At 32.8% G+C, this 23,247-nt stretch overlaps 1 long non-coding RNA gene across 2 annotated transcripts; it reads right to left on the reverse strand.

The window, feature by feature from the left end:
- Positions 1-583: 583 nt before the first annotated feature.
- Positions 584-20,432, reverse strand: LOC110668311 (uncharacterized). Of its 2 annotated transcripts, none has more exons than XR_009150039.1 (3): positions 20,213-20,432; positions 10,056-10,113; positions 584-1,109 (listed from the first exon to the last, which is right to left on the reverse strand). It is a non-coding gene; the product is annotated as an uncharacterized LOC110668311 (long non-coding RNA). The 2 variants fall into 2 exon arrangements; XR_009150040.1 differs by lacking the exons at positions 584-1,109; positions 20,213-20,432 and adding exons at positions 9,286-9,447; positions 17,517-17,577.
- Positions 20,433-23,247: the final 2,815 nt, after the last annotated feature.

The raw sequence follows: 23,247 nt of genomic DNA on the forward strand, positions 1-23,247 counted from the left end.
AGGTTTTTAGGGAATGCAAATATGAGGATAGCATTTATGCATAAAATACCAAGTATACTAAGTTTATTCTGTTGATTTTGTATGGAGAGGAGGGGCTTTTAGTTTTTTTATAGTACCAAGCATGCTTCCATGATACTTATCTTAGGACTTCTTCTTCTCTTTTTTTTTTTTTTTTGTCCCTTTTGTCCTCTCTCCCAAACTCATTGCTTTTGCTAAGTTGGAAAGGTAAAAATTTTTTTGATTTCAATTGCACACTTTCACTCTTTCTTGAGTTCTACATTCTCTCTCCATTTTTTTTTTGCACTTAATATATTTTTTAATTATGCATTTTGCTTCCTCAAAAGGGTAGGATAGGTGTTTAGGCTAGGGGCTAGGTAAATAATATGGTTAAGCAATAAATTCTAAGGGATAAATATAAGCTTCAAGTTGGCTACAATGGATATATATTTTAATTAAGGATGGCTAAGGCTTAATGGGGATATATCAAAGAAAGCCTTAATCATCTCTTCATCAAGCATATGCTAGGATTTCACCTCGATCGGTCCAAGAGACATGTTCTAGAGCTGGTGAGGCATTTTTAGATTTACTTGTATTTCAAAAATTTTCTCCTAATTTTGCAAGTTCAATGTGACAGATTAATAGCTATGAAGGGGTTTAACTAGTTTAACTCCACTTAGGTGATTTAGTTTTTCACAAACAATATATTAAAGCCTTTTTGTCCATCCAGTTACATTCATTCCTCTTTCCCAGAGAGTCTAATCATTAGCTCATCAAGGTTTTAGTTATAATTCTAAGTTTAAACCCTTTTGAAAAATCCAGAATTTTTAAAATTTGTAAAAATTTTTTGGATTTTTAATACACAAATATAATATAGACATAATAAGATAATGAAATACAATATATGAATGCAATACATGAAATGCACCCCCAAACTCAAATTTGATATTGTCTTCAATGTCATCAAGATATTATAATCAGGTCAAGAGCAACATCATAAATGTAATAACAAAGAAAAGCTAATAGATATAGAATACTCCCCCTTGAAGCATGCCTTCCCTTGAATATTTGTGAGTTTGATCCCCATTGCTCATTTTAAGTGCTTCTTGAACCTACAAAGTAAACAAATATCGAAATCAAGTTTGGGAGGGTGATAAAATAAAAGAAATAGACAAATGCAAAGGTTAAATTTAAAACTTGTGTTGCCTCTCAAGAAGCGCTAATTTAAGGTCATTAGCTTGACCCCTTTTAGAATTACTAATCAAACAGCGGTTTTCACCCATAGTAGCTATCATGTAACACCACATATGGGTCTTGATTTGTGGTGCCCTCAAGATTGGCAAGATCTGAAACAAAATTGCACATAGCATGAACAACACATGGCTTGGAATGATATGCTTGGGATGAGAACTGTTTTAGCTCATGGAGGACATATGATGATGTAGGAGGTGTCCATGATAGAAAAGGGTCTTCTGGTGGTATATGTGCAAGCATCATTAATGAACTTAAATTGATAGTCTCATTAATTTCCTCATCTACCACCTTTATCTCTGATTTGTCTTTATGGAAACACTCTTCCAAGCAACCCCCAACTATAAAGGAGTTATTTCCTTCAGCTCTAGGTTCCACTTGTTCTTTACGTAACTCCTATTCTTGTGGGAATTCTACTGGTAAGTCATCTTCAAAGGAATTGTTCTTGAAGCTCAACTTCTTTTATAGGTTCAAATTCCCATGAAGCTTCTTCATTCTCCCAACTTTGTTCATTTAATTCCTCTTCATAAAGTGATAGCTCGTTGTTCACCATTAGTTTGTTAAAATTTTCTAATGGAGCTATCGCCTCTTCAAGTCCCACTCTATTCTCTAATTGTAGCTTGAATAATTGGTGTGAAATATTAGGTTGATAGGTGTCTGAAGGGTTTTGGTGACTCCAACCTTGCAGTGAAGGATCCCAATGCCAATCGTAATCAAAATCTGCCATGTCATTCAACAAGTGAATGGCATCCTCATGGTTTCTTTGAAGAACATGATCACCGGTAGCCCAAGCTTCATAATCTACTCAATTTCTTATCACTTCATTCAGACTATTGTAGAAATTGAGAGTGAGTTTATAATTTGAAAGAGTATGATTGGCAAATTGCTCTACCAATTCATTGAATCTTCTCCAAGCATTGTAAAATGGTTCATTGTGTTACTGAATAAAACTTGTGAAGACTTGTGGATGAAACATCTCAATGTACCTCACAAGAAAAACAGGTAAAAACAAAATTAATCAAGAAATAAACTATAAAAGAAATAAAAATGTCTAGAGTAATCAAATCACTAATCGTTTGATATCAAGCAACGGTCCCCGGCAGCGGCGCTAAAAACTTATTTGCTGGTTTTACAACCACCGCAAATGCAAGGATCGCTAAGAAGTAATAAAATGATGAGTAGAGTATCGTTCTCACGAGGACCGTATTGAGTACCAAATTATAGTGATTTTAATTATCTAGACGATAGAATTGTAGAGAAATAACGATTAGATCTAAAGTAAAAGAAATAGAATCTAAATAATTAACTAAACTAAAATACCAATGGATAAAGGCATTCTAGAGCTAGGGGTTCACACTTCAATCAATTATAGAATTAATCTAATTTATTCAATAAATGGGAGATTATTACTTTGATGGAAATTAATCATAAGGTATCCTAGATCCTCTCTCAAGGTATCTAAGGTGTATTTTAATTAGAGCCAAATCCTACTTTCGTTGGTGATTAATCCTAATCAAAACCCTTTAAGATTTATGATTCATTTTGGAACTCCATAAAGGTTATCAGCCTATCTCTAGGTCAGATTTCCTATGTTCAAAATCCCAATTTTCTAATATTAATCTTTACCTTTCAATCATTTAATTAATATCTGTATTTAATATTAAGCAGGTACCAACACATAGCATGTATTAAAATCACAAGAGATTAAATCAAAGAATAAAATACCCAATGTATTCAATAAAATCAAACAAGATCCATAATGAAATTGAGTGCTATACCCTAACCCTAGAATAAAGAACCTACTCACCCGTGGTGAGTTTTACAATCAAGTTTATAAAAAAATAAAGAGAAAACATGAGAAGAAAATAGAGTGAAAGAACCCAAAAAAAGAGTTGCAGCCTTGGACTTTTGGAACTTCAACTGAAAATCCCTTCTAGCAATCTTGCAGATCTTGTTTCTCCTTTGCCTCTCTTGAAGTTGATGTGCACCCTTGAATGTAAATTTTTCTCCTTTGAATGTAAATTCTCCTCTTTCTCTTCGATGTAAATTCTTTTTTTCCTCAATTCTTGACTTATTATATTTATATCTGGTGTAAAAACCCAAATTTCAGAGTCCTAGAAGCATTAGGAGTCCATCCGGGTCAAGTTGAAAGTAAGAAAAGTCGCATCAGATTTGTTGTCAGGGGACTTTACACAGGCCGTGTAGTGATACACGCCATGTGTAAATTTCTGCCACTTTGTTTTTCAAGTTTTCTTCAGTCCAGAGAGTTACACGGGGTCCAGGAAGTTACACGGGGTAGGCTACACGGCCCGTGTACTGCTTCTAGCCCTGTATTCTTCACGTTTTGACCTCCAAATCTCTTCCAAACTCGTCCTTGATTTTAGAACCACATTAAAAAACCTAATAAAATATAAAAATCAATGAATTGAGTTGGATTAACATGTTTTCTAAAATAATAATAAAAACAAATAAAAATAAACATAAAAGGAGACTAAATGTTAACAAAATGCAATGAATGTTAACCTTAAATGTCTATATAATTTGATGCAATCACAATCTCACATAATTAATTAATTTTACAACTCGAGAACTAAGTTATTACAACTCAAATAAAAATATGACTATTGGTCCATGCGGAGTTCTAAATTTAAATAAAAGACAATAAAGGTCAGTCAACATGTTTTCTACTTAAACCTGCGATGAAAGAAAGCAGGTTAATTTCAAATAAAGTTACCTATCACCTAAGGAAAAATAGTTGAACAGGGCTGAGCGTTCGACTCAGAGAGTAAGATATTGACTTTAAATATAATTTCTATAACTAACTATATCTAATGCATTTCTACGTATGAAATGCAATACATTCATATAGTTCAAATAATTCAACCAATATTCGCACAAAAAGATAATTTAAATAATTGGTTTATCCCAAAGTTTATACTTGGAAAAGGTGTTAAAAAGGTTTAACATGCTTGATTCTAAGAGAAGATTGTTACCAGTGAGACATGGTATCCACCTTTCTAAAGAGATGTCCCCAAAGACACCTGAAGAAAGAGATAAAATAGCTAGGATTCCATATGCTTTGGCTATTGGAAGTTTGATATATGCAATGATGTGTACTAGGCCGGATATCGCACATACTGTTAGTTTGACTAGCAGGTTTCAATCCAATCCAAGTTTGGAATACTGGATAGCTGTCAAGAATATCCTTAAGTACTTGATAAGAACTAAGGATTTATTCTTGATTTATGGAGGTGGTGATTTGTAATTAGATGGCTATACTGATTCTGATTTCCAATCAGATATCGATGATAGAAAGTCTAACTCTAGGTTTGTGTTCATTTGTAATGGAGGTGCAGTCAGTTGGAAGAGTTCCAAACATAGTACGACTGTTGATTCCACTATAGAGGCTGAGTACATTGCTGCATCAGATGCTGCAAAAGAGGCTGTTTGGATATGGAACCCCAGTCTCACTAGAAATCTAAACACATAGAAAGACGCTACCACATTATCAGGGAGATAGTTTGGCGAGACAATGTAGCCATGCAGAAAATAGCATCAGCTGAAAATCCAGCTAATTCATTCACGAAGCCTATGTCACAAACTCAGTTAGACCGACATCTTGAGAAGATGGGTTTAAGATATTGTAATGAATGGCTCAAGTGCTAGTGGGAGATTGTTAGTAGTATGCCCTAGAGCATATCATTTAGTATGTATCTAGTATATATTTTATTAATAAAAGGCAATTTCACTTTTCCGTTTACATAATATATTTATATGTAATAGAAAAAGTCCATTGCTATTTTGTTAGAAATTCTATTCTTAAGTTGTTAAGAATATGAGTGATAGTATTTCTAGTACAAAGTATCATAAATTGATTCACAATCGAGGATACTTCACAATAAGGACATGACTTATCCAGAAAGATTATAATCATGTTTATTCCCAAGGTATTTATATGAGATATAAATAAGATAGAATGGTGAGTCTCATGCCATATAACAAACATGATACGTACTTATACATGATAAGCAGGCTGAACCAGTGACGCATGTGACAAGCACATGGAGTTTACTCTTTTCAATGCATTATCATATATCATATCAATGCATATAATCTTTAGACCTGAGATAACATAGTTATCTTGTATATAGGTGGTTTGAGTTTAATATTGCTTTCATACTTGTACTGTGTATGGGTATATGGGATGTGTTGGCTCCTACTAGTTATATAGAGAGGTAGGTGTTAATCAAGATGGAATCTATTACCCTAAGTAAATAGGGATAAAATCCTATGTTCATTTAATTGTTCTTGATATTTCAAGTTCCTAGCCAGGACAGACAGATTTAGTCAGAAAAGAGTTTCTGACAAAAAAATCTAATTAATCAAGAACTAGAATTAAAAGAGAACATAATATTCATAGCAAATGGGGTTTGACATAAACCATGACTCCAACTCGAATTGGGATTTTGTAACAAAGAGATTCTAGTGCATGGTAACATATGATTATAGGTTCATTTAAGGTATTCCTTATTACTGATTGGGTGGCCATGACATGCTATGCTAGGTGTTAACCATAGTCTATGAGGTGCCTAAAATGATTTAGAGAAATCATTTATGGTAAGAAAGAGTTCTGATGATATTAAGAGTTAATATCATATCTCATTGCCAATTAGTGATGAGCCTAATAAGTCACACACATATACAAGATAATCACCAAGTAAAATATGATTTAATTGATTAATTAAAGAGTTTAATTAATTAATTAAATAAGTTTGGTTTGCAATAAGATTGCAAAGTACCTAGCATGACTTGAAACCAAATTTAGGTTGTTGGATGTATAATATAAGTTAAATTTATATTTAAAGTGTTTAAATATGAATTTAATTGTGAGAAATTAATTAATGAAGATTAATTAATTAATTAATTTATATTTGATATAAATTGATTAGAAGAGAAGAAATAACGATTTTGGGTTGAGAACTCAAAATTAAAACATAAGGGTAATTTGGTCATTTCACAGGGTGACACATGGCACTATGAGATGGTGACACATGGCACCATATAAGCTTGTCATTTGTCTTCCTATCATGTAAGATGATCAAAGTCAAGATTAAGTCTAGCTTTGATACTTGGCTTAATATGATTAAGTCAATTAAAAATAAGATGCAATGTGGTAGTGACATGTGGCAATAGGTTTAAGTGATGACCTAATTATAAAAGGGAAAAGAAAAGAAGAAACAATATACTCTTCTTTGTCTCAAAAGTGCCGCCACCTTTATCACTCCCTCTCCTCCTTTTTTTTTTCTTATCAATTCAAAGAGAATTGCCCAAATTTCTTTGAATTAAAATTGCTAAAAATTATTTCTAGTGTCCTATACACACATACAACCTCTCTAAAGGTAAGAACCCAATTTATAATTGGTTAGCAAAGGCTTGAGAAGCAAATTAGGGGCTGCCCATTAGTGATCTTGGTGTGGACAAGCTAGAGGGACAACACTTGGGGTCCTAGGTGCTTCCTAAAGGTGCTAATCACATTCATTGTGCATCAAAGTGGTTAGTGCTCTAATTCCTCTTTTAAACTAGGGGTTAAATGAATTAATTTGTTAATTCACAATCTTAAATGGCAAACATAGATCCTAATACATATTAAAAGTGTTTTAATATGCAATTGAGTATTGAAATTAATTAGGCACATAAAGTATGTGGTATGATGCATGTAACCCTAAAAGAAAATTTTTTGTAATTCAATGCTCTAATGAACAACTTTCATGCTTCTGCTCCTTCAGGAAGGGTGCTGGAGGTAGACCGCTGAGGGAGGAAAGTGGGGGAGGTGGTGGTCGGGAGGGAGGAGTTAGAATAAAAAGAGAGGAGGAGGGAGGTCATGCAGCACGAGAAGAAGAAGAAAAGAAAAAGAAAAGGGACCAGTCTGATTTGATCGGTCCGATCCAGATTGATTTAATTCGGCCGATTTGATTTAGGACACCCGAAATTTATTTTTACTATGCCTTGGGATCCAAATCTATAAAAACCATGTGTAAATCTTTCTTCGCATCTCTATATTTCTCCATCAAGCTTCTAATAAGAAAGATCGCTTCCATGGTTGAACGGCCAGGCATGAAGCCAAATTGATTGGGAGAGATAGAAGTATCATGACGTAGTCGATGTTCTACAACTCTCTCCCACAACTTTATAGTATGGCTCATGAGTTTAATTTCTCTATAGTTTGAGCAACTCTATATGTCTCTCTTATTTTTAAAAATAGGTACTAAAATACTCCTCCTTCATTCATCAGGCATTTTCTTTGAATTTAGAATCTTATTAAACAATTTAGTTAACCATGCAACTCCCATATCACCCAAACACTTCCACACTTCAATTAGTATTTTATCGGGTCCACAGGCTTTACCTACTTTCATTCCCTTAAGTGCTTCCTTTACTTCTAAAGATCTAATCATTCTAGTATAATTCATATCTCTTAGGATTCAAAACGAGGCTCGAAAATTTTAGAAAAATTATAGAAAATTTAAAAAAATTTCTGAAATTCAAAAATATTTTCAACTTGTCACTTGGTCTTTCAATTAATTTTTAAAAATTATTGAACTTAATTACCTCGAAAAATAAAAATCCAATTTTAAAAACTCAAAAAATTCAAATTAAAATAGCACAATATTTTAATACATTAAAATATCAAAATTTACATAAAAAATAATTATTTAAAATTTCAAAACATTACAATTAGCATTTTTAACAATAAAAGAAATATTCTCTTAATTTCACCTGTATTTTAACACTCTTTCTGTTAATCTCTTCTTTTCTTATATCTTCTTTCCTTTATCTATCGGTCAATTCGCTAAATTCTGTTGTCACTTATAAGAGAGATTTATTTTTATTGTTGAAGTGTCAACGTGACATTTCTAACTCAGCTTTTGGCAAGTAACTTATAATGAAATTTGGCTTTGAAATTGGATAAATTTTATAATTCAAAATTAAATTAAAGAACAGTGCTAAATTAACCTATAAGTTAAGAGATGATGAGAAAATTTTGATAACATAATAAATGTGCCAATAAATTTATAAAGAATATATAATATAAATTAATAATTTAATTTTTGTTAGTATTTTATACATTTTTAAAGCTATTAAGATTTAAAAATTAAAATTTATATTATTTAAATTGGATCCATATTATAAATTAATATTTTAATTTTTGTTAGCATTTTATAAATTTAAATTAATATTTACAAGCTTAATATTTCATTAATTGGTATGATCCAATTTCAAGATAATTGATTTGGATTTAACCTGAAAATTAAAGAATACTAAAAAATTTATATTCTTAAAATGAATGAAATATTCACTACAAGAAAAAAAGGAGATTTGAAACCGAATATTTGGTTTCAAATAAGTGAAAATCAGTTTCTAAATGCATTTGGAAACCGATTTGAAACCGAAATATTCTGTTTCAAATTCGCATATTTCCAAATAAATTAGAAACAAAATATGACATTTGTTTCAAATTCTAAAACTATTTTGAAACCGATATGGCATTTTAAATTTTACAAACCACATTATTTCGATTTCAAAATCCATTTCAATTTAGAAACGGACATTTTCAGTTTCAATTTATCTGAAATGGATTTCCATTTTGAATCGTTTCTAAATTGTAAACACAAATAAAACACTTTTTAAAACTGTCATGGTTTGAATTCTGGACTGGACCGACACTAAGACTTTGGTCAGCATAAAGCTCCCAAAACCCGTAGTAAGTCTAACTATTCCCTAGCCTAACTTTTAAGCCCATATTTTGAGTCCATTTTCAAGAAACCAACCGGACAAAGTCCAACCATAAACTGAACTACCCAACGGGGAGTTTTTAGCTCACTTGACCTGTGATCACAGCATCTACACATATGGGGAGCCCAGCTCACCCTCACAATCCTCAATCAGTCAATTTAATCAAATGGGAGCTCAAATCCCTCATTCAAAATAAGCATCCATCTCATATAATCACACATGCATAATTAATAAGTTTACAACTTCAAACTAAATAATCTTTTATAGTCTTAAATCAAATAAAACACTTCTAATACATGCGGAGTTCTAGATTGCAAAATAATAATATAAATTTATGAATACTACGAATCTAGACCTGTGAAGAAGAAAACAGGTTAATCACAAAAGGAAAAGTCCTCCTGTAACCTGGAAAAAATGACTGAACAGGAGTGAGTGTTCGACTCAGAGTAAAATATTGATTTTACGTATAATTTCTATAACTATCTAAGTATAGTGCATCCCCAAGAATGAAATGCAACATGTTCACACAATTCCAATAAGTCAAGTCATAATCATACCAAAGGTAATCTAGAGCACTCACACACTCGTGTGTTAAGGTCATACTCACACACACACATATATATATGAGAGCTGATCTTCTATACAGCTCTCTTAGTTCCAACCTCTACCAGCGAGATCAACTCAAAGCCGAACTTCCTCTTAGTATCCAAATGCGGAAGTCAGCGAGATCAACTTGAGCCGTGCTTATCCCGACTTATTCATAATAAGGATCGAGTCCCAGCGAGTCAAGCTCCATCGCATCTACCCGTCCTACGTATATCCATATACACACCAACTCACACACGCAGCTCTAGATCGCCATAAAGCAATAGCCACAGCAATATCATTAAATACAAATGCAATACAAGGCATGCCTAGCAAATAACTATGTACATATATCTATAAGTGATGCATGAACATGCCTTAAATGCATAATAATATTTAAATTATAAGTAAAATCAATATCCACTCACTAATTAACTGAAAGTCACTGCAGTGGCTGGACGGAGGAGAAAGGCTAACCGAGCTCACCTAAAAAATATATCAAAAATTTTTTCAGTATTTACTTAAAGCAAAACTTTAAAAAATCAAAGTACATCCTAAATTTTACAGAAAATCCGACAGAACTCCCCTTATACCTAGGATCTACCCAACCTGCAAAATGATCTAAATAACACTTCTAAATCACATCTCCCATATCCACATCTCATCAACATTATATGGCCCCTCCTGGGCCCTCCAAAATAGGCAATACTCATAAAATTGAACAATTACATGTTAGTCCCTAAAACTAACCATTTATAAAAAAAAATCATTCAAACGAGCTCTAAAATTTTTAAAATTTTGCTTTGTGGTCCTTAACAATATTATAAAGCTAATACAAAAGAAATTAAAATTTTCTAGCTACCCATGAATATTTTATGAATTTTTATTCTAAACTCGACATTATGAAATTGAAGAAACTTGAAGTTCGGGTTTACTTATGCCAATTCTAACACTTGGAATGCATCCAGAGTGTTTGCAAATAGTGGGGAGGCCCATAATTCCAATCTGATTCTAAAACGATTTTGGCAGCCTGTCTGTCCGACCCAAAATTATAGATATGGATGACGGTCAAATTTCAGCGAAACAATAATACCTATGTGAAGCTCACAATACCGGGGGTTAGAATAAAATTATTACAAAATTAAATAAACTCATTTGACGCTCAAAAAAATACTGCAAAGTTCATGGGACTCACTAAATTTTCAGAATCAGAAAATTTTAAAATTTATATTGTCGTGAAACTCTTGTTGAATGGAGCATGCTGGTACTCTTGGAATTTCCATTAGGTTCCCGGTTTGGGATAAATTTGGCCAAAAGTCGAAATAGGCTAAAACTTCCCCAGCAAAAATTGGATAATTCGCTCAAAGAAAATTTGTGATCTTGGTGTCTATAGAAAGCTCTCGAGGTATAGATGAGGTTTATGAATTTTCTAGCTACCCATGAATATTTTATAAATTTTTATTCTAAACCTGACACTATAAAATTGAAGAAACTTAGAATTTTGGTTTACCTATGTCAATTCTGACGCTTGTAACGGGTTCAGGGTGTCTGCAAATGGTGGGGAGCCCGTAATTCCAATTTGATTATAAAATGGTTCCAGCAGCCTGTCTATCCGGCCCGAAATTGCAGATCTTGACAACAGTCAAATTGACCTACGCGAAGCTCACAATACTAGGGTTTAGAATAAAATTATTACGAAATTAAATAAGCTCATTTGATACTAAAAAAAATACTGTAAAATTTGCGGGACCCACTGGATTTTTGGTATCAGGAAATTTTTAAATTTATATTGTCGCGAAGCTCTCATCGAGTAGAGCAAGATGGTACTCTCGAAATCTCTATGGGATTCCCGAATTGGGATAAATTTAGCCCAAAAGTCAAAATAATATAAAAATTTGTAATCTTGCTGTTCATGAAAAACTCTCGAGGTGTAGATGAGGTTTGAGATTAGACCGATGCAATCGGTGGCCGAATCGGTCAGAATTGCATTGGGAAGATGAACGATCACGCGCGTATGTAAGAGACTTCAAGCACGATTTTTTGGCATTCTAAACAACGTTTGGCGATAAGGGAGGGCTCAGGTGGGGCGCTAATGAGTGGGGAGTGGCTGGGGGTGGTCAGCCGGCGTGGGGGAGGGGAGAGAAGAGAAAAAAATGGGAGAGAAGGGAGAGGGTGAGCGACGTGGGTGAAAGGGAGGAGAAAAAAGTAAGGGCAGATCCGATTTGACCAGTCCGACCCAGTTCGATTCAATTTAGTCAATCTGATTCAGAATACCCGAAATTGAATTTTTACTCTTCCTTAGGGCCCAAAATAAGACTCAAAAATTTCAAAAAAATTCCAAAAAACTCAAAAAAATTTTTAGAGTTCAAATATATTCTTTGTTTTGCCACGTGGTCTTTAAATTAATTTTTAAAAATTGACAAACTTTATTATTTTTGAAAAATCAAACCCGATTTTAAAAATTCAAAAAATTTCAAATAAATTTCCAAAATATTTAATAAAATAAAATATTAATATTTATATATAAAATAATTATTTAAAAATTTGAGGTGTTACATTCTTTCCCCTTTTACAGAAAATTAGTCCTCAAATTTTACACAAGGCTGAAATAAAAGGCAGGATTACATATTAAACAAGTACGGGTACTTGCTGTGCATATCCCTCTTTGACTCCCAAATGCATTCTTCTACTGATTAGCTCCGCCACAAAAACTTAACCATAGGTATCTACTTTGACCAAAGTTGTCTTATCTGGTAGTCCACTATGGCAACAAACTGCTCCTCAAACTCTACATATGCTGTCGAACTTATTCTACTATTCTCTAACTTTGCTATAGCATCTAAGCCATCATCTTCCTTTCTTAGCAAAGATTCTACCTCCAACCATTCCTTAATCTTTTTCTGACATCTCTGGTACTCTTTATTCTCCCACTACACTCTAATGTACTAGCTTGAAAATCTAATCTTTGTTTTATTCTATTGCCAGTCTTTGCAACACACAAAAGTGACTCGTATTGCCTGTTTTACAATGTCTCATGAAACATCCTTATGAAATAACTACTTTTGCACGTACCTTACCCAAGATCATTGCTAATTTTGTTGGCCATTAAAGCTTTAGCTAGATCCTCCCATACTAAAAACATTTGTACCTTCTTAATTCCATGATACTTTGAATTTCCAATCCACTTTGTATCATTACTAAGGTCCTTATACCAACTCCTGTCCATCTTATTTAACTAGTCATGTAGAGTTCCATTCAAGTGCCAAGTATACCCTACACCATCTATCAACATAGGAAAGTGAACTAGGTCTCTTCTCCTATATGACAAAAGTGTTTGTATTCCCTAACAACCCAATTAACGCGACTTTATCATTTCCCACTCCTTCTCTGGAATGGAAGTATCTTGACTTCTTCCTAAAGCTTCTTATTATGTGACATACTTCCTGGTGCATTGACACTTAGATTGAGGCTCCACTACTCCTTAATCTATCATTTCACCATAACTTGTTTTAAACATTCCTTAGTGTGTCCTTAGCATACTTAATAGTAGGTACACACTTACCATCATTTCCTTTTAAGGAGAATGTGTACGGACTGGTGCCTACCAAATTCTTAAATACTGGATCACCTCAACTCAATTTCCCTTATTTATATAGTCTTTTAGAGCCCAAAGCATAAGCTAAACTTGAAGAGAAAGTGAAATCTCCTCCTACAATCACTAGCATACTGTTGCCTGTAGAATAATGTTCAACCCATGTCTCTTAGTCTTTTTCTTAAAATTTCATCATTAGTTTCTATAAGATATCAGTGACAATAATCCTTCTGTTGTACCATTGATTTGCCTGACATATCATCTTAAGATTTACTTTCTTTATTTATACTCCATTTTTACCTTTTATGCCTAGCCTCGCTCTTTTGCATCCCTATATCTTACTATATTATCTCTCACTAACAAACTCTTCTAGAATTGATTCCAATCATACTTACTGTCATAGCTCTTATCCTTGTACTTCTCAGTGACTTGTGACTTTCACTCATACATATCTCTTCCAGCTCTTTCTCCTACTGTCGCTCTGTTACTTATTTTCATTCATATTTTTTTATAAAGTAACTTTATCGGTCATACTGAAAATGCTTACCCAACCCTTGATCGCAAACCCCATAACTATTATCTTACCATCTCTACTCAGGTCCTAAGCTTATATGCCATTTTTCACCATCTTTTTTGTTGAACCATTAGGTTTACTTTTATTTAACTTATTACTTATTAATTCACACATTTGCCTGATATAATAGTTCAAGATACCATTGCACATTCTATAACTTTTGCTTGCTTCGATTGCATTCCTCAACTAACTTTTCTCATACTGTTAGAAGTTTAAATGGATGTTATCCTATTGCTACCTACTCCATCTTGGGAATAGGAATAGATAGAGTTTGATCCATATCATGCGAATCTGAACTCTGTGTTCTAGCTCTTGACACTGTTTGAACTATGACCTGCTCTAAGTCTTATACCTTTGGATTCTATATCTTGATAGCTATCCTCACTCATGTAATCTCGTTCTGGGCTTTCTAATATTACCTTTTAGTTCATCCTATTTACCTTGCTCAGGATGGCACTTTATGTGCCTTATATCTCACTTTGATCTTCCTAATCTTGTCATATTCTTGGCTATTCGGTTTGCTCTTTAATTTACCTCTTTTATCTTACCCAAAATAGAACTTTGATTACTTTACTCCTTAGCTCCACTCTTCTTCTTGACCTGACAGCTATGCTAGATAACTTTACTTTTCAGTGTCTCTGCTAAGTCATCTTCACCTTTGTACTACTCAAAATTGGTCTTTCGACCACTCAGATTAGCACTTCCACTGCCATTCGAATTTCTTTCTAGTTACATCTGAAACCAACTATCCAAATTTTCATTTTCATATTTTTTTTTATCTACTGATATTCTATGACTTATTTTTGCTGACTTGCAGTCATTGTTCTTTCCTTTGCTTAACTATAAACTACCCTCTAATACTTCAAGGAGGAAATCTACAGAGATTCTATTTTATTATATCCACTCAATTAGTCAAAACTTATGGTACTGGGTACCATAACTCGTCATTCAATTCACTAGCTCTTCATTCATCATGAGCCAATCACTTATAGTTCCTACCATGAAACTTACACCCACTTCAGGATACTTAAGCTAACTACTCTTTAGGACACTATTCTTTAAGTCACCATCACTAGTAATAATCTTATGTCTTTCTTGAAAGCATCTACTCTTTGGGACACTATTCTTTAAGTCACCATCACTAGTAATAATCTTATGTCTTTCTTGAAAGCATAAGATCATACTCTACATCATAACTGACTGTAACAGGGGTACTAAATCTGTCACCTTGCCAAAACCACATCAAATCATTTACTCTCTTATCATATCGCAACTCTTTAAATTATCATTTCATAGGCTATGAATTTTATTCCTAGTCTCTGATCTTCTTTAGGTAATAAGGTTGTACTTGCATATTGCATACACATGAGGGATATACTATTCTTTTTAAGCTTTAGGCAAAACATCTCTTGTAATGCCAAAACTATCCAAGACCCCATATTGGAGACCAAATGATCCCACTAAGTAGTTGTCGTCATTACACTGCAACCATACTAAAAACCTCTAGTCTCGTGCCACTTATGCTATAACTTTGCACTCAAGTTAAGATAACCAAGTCACTGACTCTAGTTATCACCCAACTGCGACCTTTAATATTCTACCTCTAGGTTCTTAAAATGCTAACTAGGAGTCCTAAACTCTTCTGTAGAAATAGAACTCTGTTATGGCATAAGTATACCAAAATAGAGGCTGTCTACAACCACCCTTATCATGGTGCACCACAGGGAAGCATGCAGCTCTACACAATAATCCCATATCGATACTGTAATATGTAGCTTACAGCATAAAAATTGAGAATATTGCATAGTTACTACATTATATCCCAATAGACTAGGTTTCCTAATCCTGCAAGTGCTCTGATAGGTACCCTCTTTTGCCACCAAAGATAGTGAAAGTTGGTATCAAAGCAAAATAAGGATGGCGATACGTAACGCCTACGATTCCTAGAAACTCTCTTGCATGAACTGTGGCGAAGCGTGGCTCTCTGCCTAAGGGTTTGCTGGGACGGCGACACATGACGCCTGTAAGTGCTCATCAAGTACCCTCTTTTTGCCACCAAAGATAGTGGAAGTTGGTATCAGAGCTTAGGCTCTAAATTCATGGGAAGTGTACATTTGGGATTTTTTTTTTTTTTTAAGTCTTGTTAGGAGGTCACATGAGGAGTATAAGATCTTGTTTCATCTTCTTCTATAATTCCTTGTTTCTAGATTTGGTGTTATTCCTTAGGTAATTAAGAATGCTTAAGTTTAGTGTCGTAGTTTTCTTAGAGTACATGGTGATGTGAACTAGAGTTAGCAGACATATTGAGGTCTGCCATAGGGATACGTACTCTAAGAAATGTTATGTTTTAGTCAGTATGGGATTAAATGGCGTGCTTTACTAGTGCAAGGCACGAGGACATAAAGGTGATTTTTGACATTATATCTGCCCTAGATGGGAGTGAGAGTACTATTGCTGGCAGTCATTAGTAGACAACCCAGTCAGAGTAAGTTTACGGTATCAGTGGATTCGAGAGAGATTGCTACAGTTCACGTGTGAGAGTTCCCAAGAATCATAGGCATTATATATCACCTCCCTACTTTAATCTGATACCAACTTTATCACAATCCAAATTCTAGGTCGGACTGGCACTAGGACTTGAGTCAGCATAAGACCGCCAATGCCCATTGTAAGCCTAACTATTCCCTAGCCCAACTTTTAAGCTTATATTTTTAGCCCATTTTTAAGAAACCAATCGAACAGAGTCTGACTATAAACTAGACTATCCAATGGAGAGTTTTTAGCTCACCCAACCTGTGATCACAACAACTATACATATAGGGAGCTCAGCTTACCCTCACAATCCTCAATCAGTCAATTTAATCAAATGGGAGCTCAACTCCCTCATTCAAAATAAACATCAATCTCATATATTCACACATGCATAATTAATAAGTTTACAACTTCAAACTAAATAATCTTTTATAGTCCCAAATTAAATAAAATACTCCTAACACATGCAGAATTCTAGATTTCAAAATAATAACATAAATTTATAAACACTGCAACTCTAGACCTGCGAAGAAGAAAGCAGGTTAATCACAAAGGAACAATCTTCCTATAACCTGAAAAAAATGGGTGAACAGGAGTGAGTGTTTGACTTATAGAATAAGATATTGATTTTACGTACAATTTCTATAACTATCTAAGTCTAGTGTATCCCTAATAATGAAATGCAACATCTTCACACAATTCCAATAAGTCAAATCATAATCACACCAAAGGCAATCTAGAGCACTCACACACCCATGCATCAAGTCCATACTCACACATATGTATATGGGAGCTAATCCTCTATACAGCTCTCTTAGTTCCAACCTCTGCCAGCGAGATCAACTCAAAGTTAGACTTTCTTTTAGTATCCAAATGCGGGAGTCAGCGAGATCCACTCGAGCCGTGCTTATCCCGACTTATCCATAATAAGGATTGGATCCCAGTGAGTCAAGCTTTAGCCACGTTTACCCATCCTACCCATATTCATACACACATGCAACTCCAGATTGCCATAAAGCAACAACCATAGCAATGTCATCAAATACAAATTCAATACAAGGCATGCCTAGCAAATAACTATGTAAGGCATGCCTAGCAAATAACTATGTACATATATCTATGAGTGATGCATGAACATGCCTTAAATACATAATAATATTGAAATTATAAGTAAAATCAATATCTACTTACTAATTAACCAAAAGTCACTGCGGTGGTTGGGCAGAGAATGAAGGCTGACCTGACTCACCTAAAAATTATATCACAAATTTTTTACTTAAAGAAAACTTTAAAAAATCAAAGGAAATCCTAAGTTTTACCGAAAATCTGGCAGAATTCCCCATATACCTAGGACCTACTCAACCTGCAAGATGATCCAAATAATACTTCTAAATTATATATCCCATATACACATCTCATCAACATCATAAGGCCCCTCCTGGGCCCTCCAAAATAGGCAATACTCACATAATTGAAAAATTACGTTTTAATCCCTAAAACTAACATTTTATTAAAAAAAAATCATTCAAACGAGCTCTAAAATTTCTAAAATTTTGCCCCACGGTCCTTAACAATATTATAAAGCTAATGCAAAAGGAATTGAAACTTTCTAGCTACCCACGAATATTTTAAGGATTTTTATTCTAAACCCAGCACTATGAAATTGAAAAAACTTGGAGTTTGAGTTTACCTATGTCAATTTTGATGCTTGGAACGCGTTCGGAGCATTTGCAAATGGTGGAGAGGACCGTAATTCCAATCTAATTCTGAAACGGCTCCGATAGCCTATTTGTCCAGTCTGAAATTACAGATCTAGATGATGATTGGATTTCTGCTAAACGAAGATACCTACGCGAAGCCCACAATACTAGGGATTAGAATAAAATTATTACAAAATTAAATAATCTCATTTAATACTCGAAAAAATACTGCAAAGTTCGTAGGATCACCGGATTTTCGGTGTCGAAAAATTTTTAAATTTATATTGCCGTTAAGTTCTCGTCGAGTGGAGCATACCAGTACTCTCAGAATCTCCATGGGGTTCCCAGTTTGGGAGAAATTTCGCTCAAAAATCAAAATAGATTTAAACTTTTCAAGTAAAAATTGGACAATTCGCTCGATGAAAATTTGTGATCTTGGTATCTATGGAAAGCTTTCAAGGTCTAGATGAGGTTTGGGATTAGACCCGGTCCAATCGGTGGCCGAATTAGCCAAAATCGCACCGGAAAGACGAACGATCGCGCGTGCATGTAAGGGACTTATAACGCGATTTTTAGACGACTAGCAATGAGGGAAGGCTTAGGTGGGGCGCTGACAAGTGGGGTGGGGCGCTGACAAGTGGGGAGGGGCTGGGGGTGGTTAGCTGGCATGGGGAAGGAGAGAGGAGAGAGAAAAATGGGAAAGAAGGGAGTGAGTGCACAACACAGGAGAAAGGGAGGAGAAAAAGGTAAGGGCCAGTCTGTTTCGACCGGTCTGATCCGGTTCAGTTTGATCGATTGGTTCGATTTAGGATACCTGAAATTGAATTTTTACTATATCTTGATACTCAAAATTTTCGAAAAAATTTCAAAAAACTCAAAAAAAATTTTTGGAGTTCAAATATATTTTTGATTTTGCGACGTAGTCTTTAAATTAATTTTTAAAAGTCGACAAATTTTATTATTTTTGAAAAATCAGACCCAATTTTAAACATTTAGAAAATTTCAAATAAATTTCCAAAATATTTAATAAAATAAAATATTAACATTTACATATAAAATAATTATTTAAAATTTTAGGGTGTTACAAAAACCAAAATGCATTCGTTTTTAAATAGAAACGAAAATTCCGTTCCAAATCCGTTCGTAAATTTTAAAATCGAAAATTTTACTTTTTTCATTTCTAATACGTTTCAAATTACTAGGAAAATTTTTCTTTTTTGTTATTTAACATATTATTTTCTGCATTAATACATATAATATAATATTAATTTTAAATGCTCAATATCAGCTAAATGACTGCACCCTGCTACAAACTGCTACATAGTATTCAATTTCTCCATTTATTTATTGTCAAGTAAAGATACATATATAGGTCATTGATCATTTCTTTATTGTATGTACAAGTATCAGCCAAAACTACTCCTAATGTTTTCTCTTGCGTCGCTTTAGTAATGTTAATTTGTTCTATAACAATTTTTGCAACAAAGATGCATTCCATGCATTATTAGCAAAGTAGATCAATTTAACCCAAATTGATCTATTTTTTTATAATAAACAAATAGTAGATGGTTGATACTTGCGCAGAGTCATAAGCAAGAGCACCAATTATGCTAATTTTAAAATGGTTTTAAAAAATAGAATTTTAAAATGATGATTGGAACTTTAATAGTGAAATAAGGAGGTCCATTATTCTTTTTCAAAATGGAAATAAAGGCAAAAGTGCGCAGCAGTTGGGCTGTTGGCTTGGCTGTTGCCTACTAAAGCTTGTCAAACTTTCCACAATTTTTATATTACTCTTTCCATGCCTTTGGAAAATAAGCATACAGGGAAATAATATGCTCTTAATTAAAAAAAAAAAAAGAAAACTTAAAATATGTATTCAAAACCCATAAAATAATCTCCTATATTAACGCTAAAAATCTTTACTAAAATGCAAGTAAATCATCCATGTTAACCTAACCCTCATAAAGTCAATAATAAAAACCCTAAATTAGCAATCAAAACCCCACAAAATCAATAATAAAACCCTAGAAAATCAAATATTCAAAACCACAAAACTAGCAATGAAAAACAATAAAATCAATAATAAAATCCCACGAAATCAAATATTCAAAACACATAAAATATAAATGAGGGAAATCAACAAACGTTACTGAAGTGAAATCATCTTCTGAGAATGAAATCCACCTGATTCTTCTTCTTCTTCTTCTTTGTTTGACAATACAATGCTGGCAAGTAGAGAGAGATCGAGTGATATCTACACAGGGATTTTAGGATCGATACTTAGAAACAAACAACACAGTGAGGAGGGGAGGACCAAGAGCGAGAAGGGAAAGGGAGAGGCTGCAATTGTGATTCCTGAGAATGAGAAAGAAAGAGGATAGGGTTTTAGCCTTATGGGTTGAATTAGGCAGTCATCGCGACGCCTTCTAAAGCGATCAATGCGAATCAAATAAATTACTTATCCTTAAAATTTGGGTGTTTTACCGAACCCAATAAAGTTAACCCCATTTTTTTTAAGTATTAACTAAATTGAATCATTTAAACCATAAAATTAAATTAAAATAATTTAATTTATTAAAACTATCATATCATTTGAAACCGAATAAATCAGTTTCTAAATAATAAAATTAGAAACCGCCAACTTTCGATTTTTAAATTGTTAAATTTTAAAATCGAAATTATTTGGTTTTTAAATAAATTGTCAGAAATTAAATACATTCGATTTTTAATATGAACCTAAAATTTATTAAAACCACATAAGGTTTTGAAACCGAATATAATTGATTTCTAATTTAATATTAAAAACTGAGTAACGTCGGTTTTTAAATTAAACTCAAATTTATTAAAATTACCTCATATTTTCAAACCGAATAATTGGTTTCTAAAGTCAGTTTCAAATCTAATAACTTCACTTCAGAATTTAAAACCGACTCAATTCAGTTTCTAAAATCAGGATTAGAAACTGAAAACTTTTGGTTTCTTAAAACTATCTTATCATTTGAAATTGAAAAAATTGGTTTCTAAATAATGAAATTAGAAACCACTGCCATTCAGTTTTAAATTTGAGTTCAAATTTCATAATACTTTCCTTAGATTTTGAAACCAAAATTATTCGGTTTCTAAATAAATTGTTAGAAACCGAATACGTTGGGTTTCTAATATGAATTTCAAATTTATTAAAATCACATCAATTTTTGAAACCGAATAAAATCGGTTTCTAAATTCATATTAGAAACCGAATGTCGTCAGTTTCTAAAATAAACTCAAAATTATTAAAATTACCTTATATTTTGAAACTAAAGAATCGGTTTCTAAATAAAGGAATTACTAACCGAGTTGTATTGATTTCTAATTTGAGTTTCAAATTCAATAATACTACATTACATTTAGAAACCGAGGAAATTTGGTTTCTAAATAATGATTAGAAACTAAATATTTGCGGTTTCTAACATGAGCACCATAGGGTTTGAAACCAAAGAAATCGGTTTTCTGACTAATGAAATAAAAAACCAATATAGATCGGTTTCTAAAATGAGTTTTAAATTTTATGAAATAAAAATTGAGATTCTAAATTAGAAACTGAACATGTTAGTTTCAAAATTCGATTTTTAATCTGTTTCTAAATTAATGCAAAATCTGCCGCCAAATTTTGACACGTGTATTTAGAAACGAATGAATTTCCATTTCTAATTTATGTTTCAAATCGGTTTTTGATCGGTTTCTAATATATTTTTCCTATCCTACTCAATTTTCGTTTCAAACCCATTTCCAATTACAAACCGATAAAAGTCTGTTTCTAAATTCAGTTTCTATTTTGATGGATTCTTGTGGTTTATGCTTGTAAATATTAATTTATACAATTTGTATGATCCAATTTAAAAATAATTGATTTGGATTTAACCTGAAAATTAAATAAAAAGTTTAACATTTTATCCTAAATTAGTTAAAATCTACAAATTATTTTTGTATGATGAGTTCATAAGTAATTAATCCAAATAGCTCCCAATTTAAAATCATCCAAGTAATACCATTTGAAAAAAAAAACACTCAGATAATCCTAATCCAAAATAACTTGAATCCAGCTGATCTAATCGCCAACTCTAAAAAAAGTTGAAACATTTTTATGTGAATTTGTTTCTAATAAACAAGGAAAAATGGAAAAATATGTTGCAGGATTTTTTTCCCCTACCCATAAAGTCTGTAGGACATATTGCAGAAGTCTTATGCTTGTTGGACACGTCCGGCTATGACAAAAGAGTCTGCGGACTTAAGCCATGACTTAGAAGTCTAAAGTAGCTTTAAAGCAGAACTGAAAGAGATAGATGTACACCTAAACCTACCAAGATCCAAGTGTTGCATTTTCTCAACGTTCAATGGCAAGTTGGCAACATGGAATTGTTTGTAAATGGACTACACCATTCGTCCAATGAAAAAAAGAAAAAAATTACAAGCTTAATAGTTCATTGATTTTAATATAAGGATATTAAACTAAAATAAACTCAAAATTATTAAAATTACCTTATATTTTGAAACTGAAGAATCGGTTTCTAAATAAATGAATTACTAACCGAATTGTATTGATTTCTAATTTGAGTTTCAAATTCAATAATACTACATTACATTTAGAAACAGAGGAAATTTGGTTTCTAAATAATGATTAGAAACTGAATATTTACGGTTTCTAACATGAGCACCATAGGGTTTGAAACCGAAGAAATCGGTTTCTGACTAATGAAATCAAAAACCAATATATATCGGTTTCTAAAATGAGTTTTAAATTATATGAAACAAAAATTGAGATTCTAAATTAGAAACTGAGCATGTTAGTTTCAAAATTCAATTTTTAATCCATTTCTAAACTGATACAAAATCTGCTGCCAAATTTTGGCACGTATATTTGGAAACGGATGAATTTCCATTTCTAACTTTTGTTTCAAATCGGTTTTTAATCGATTTATAATATATTTTTTTTATCCTACTCAATTTTCATTTCAAACCCGTTTCCAATTACAAATCAATAAAAGTCTGTTTTTAAATTCAGTTTCTATTTTGATGGATTCTTGTAGTTTAATTTATACAATTTGTATGATCCAATTTAAAGATAATTGATTTGGATTTAACCTGAAAATTAAATAAAAAGTTTAACATTTTAAACTAAATTAGTTAAAATCTACAAATTATTTTTATATGATGAGTTTATAAGTAATTAATCCGAATCA

This window comes from Hevea brasiliensis, chromosome 7 (genome assembly GCF_030052815.1).
Source record: "Hevea brasiliensis isolate MT/VB/25A 57/8 chromosome 7, ASM3005281v1, whole genome shotgun sequence".
NCBI classification, from domain to species: domain Eukaryota; kingdom Viridiplantae; phylum Streptophyta; class Magnoliopsida; order Malpighiales; family Euphorbiaceae; genus Hevea; species Hevea brasiliensis.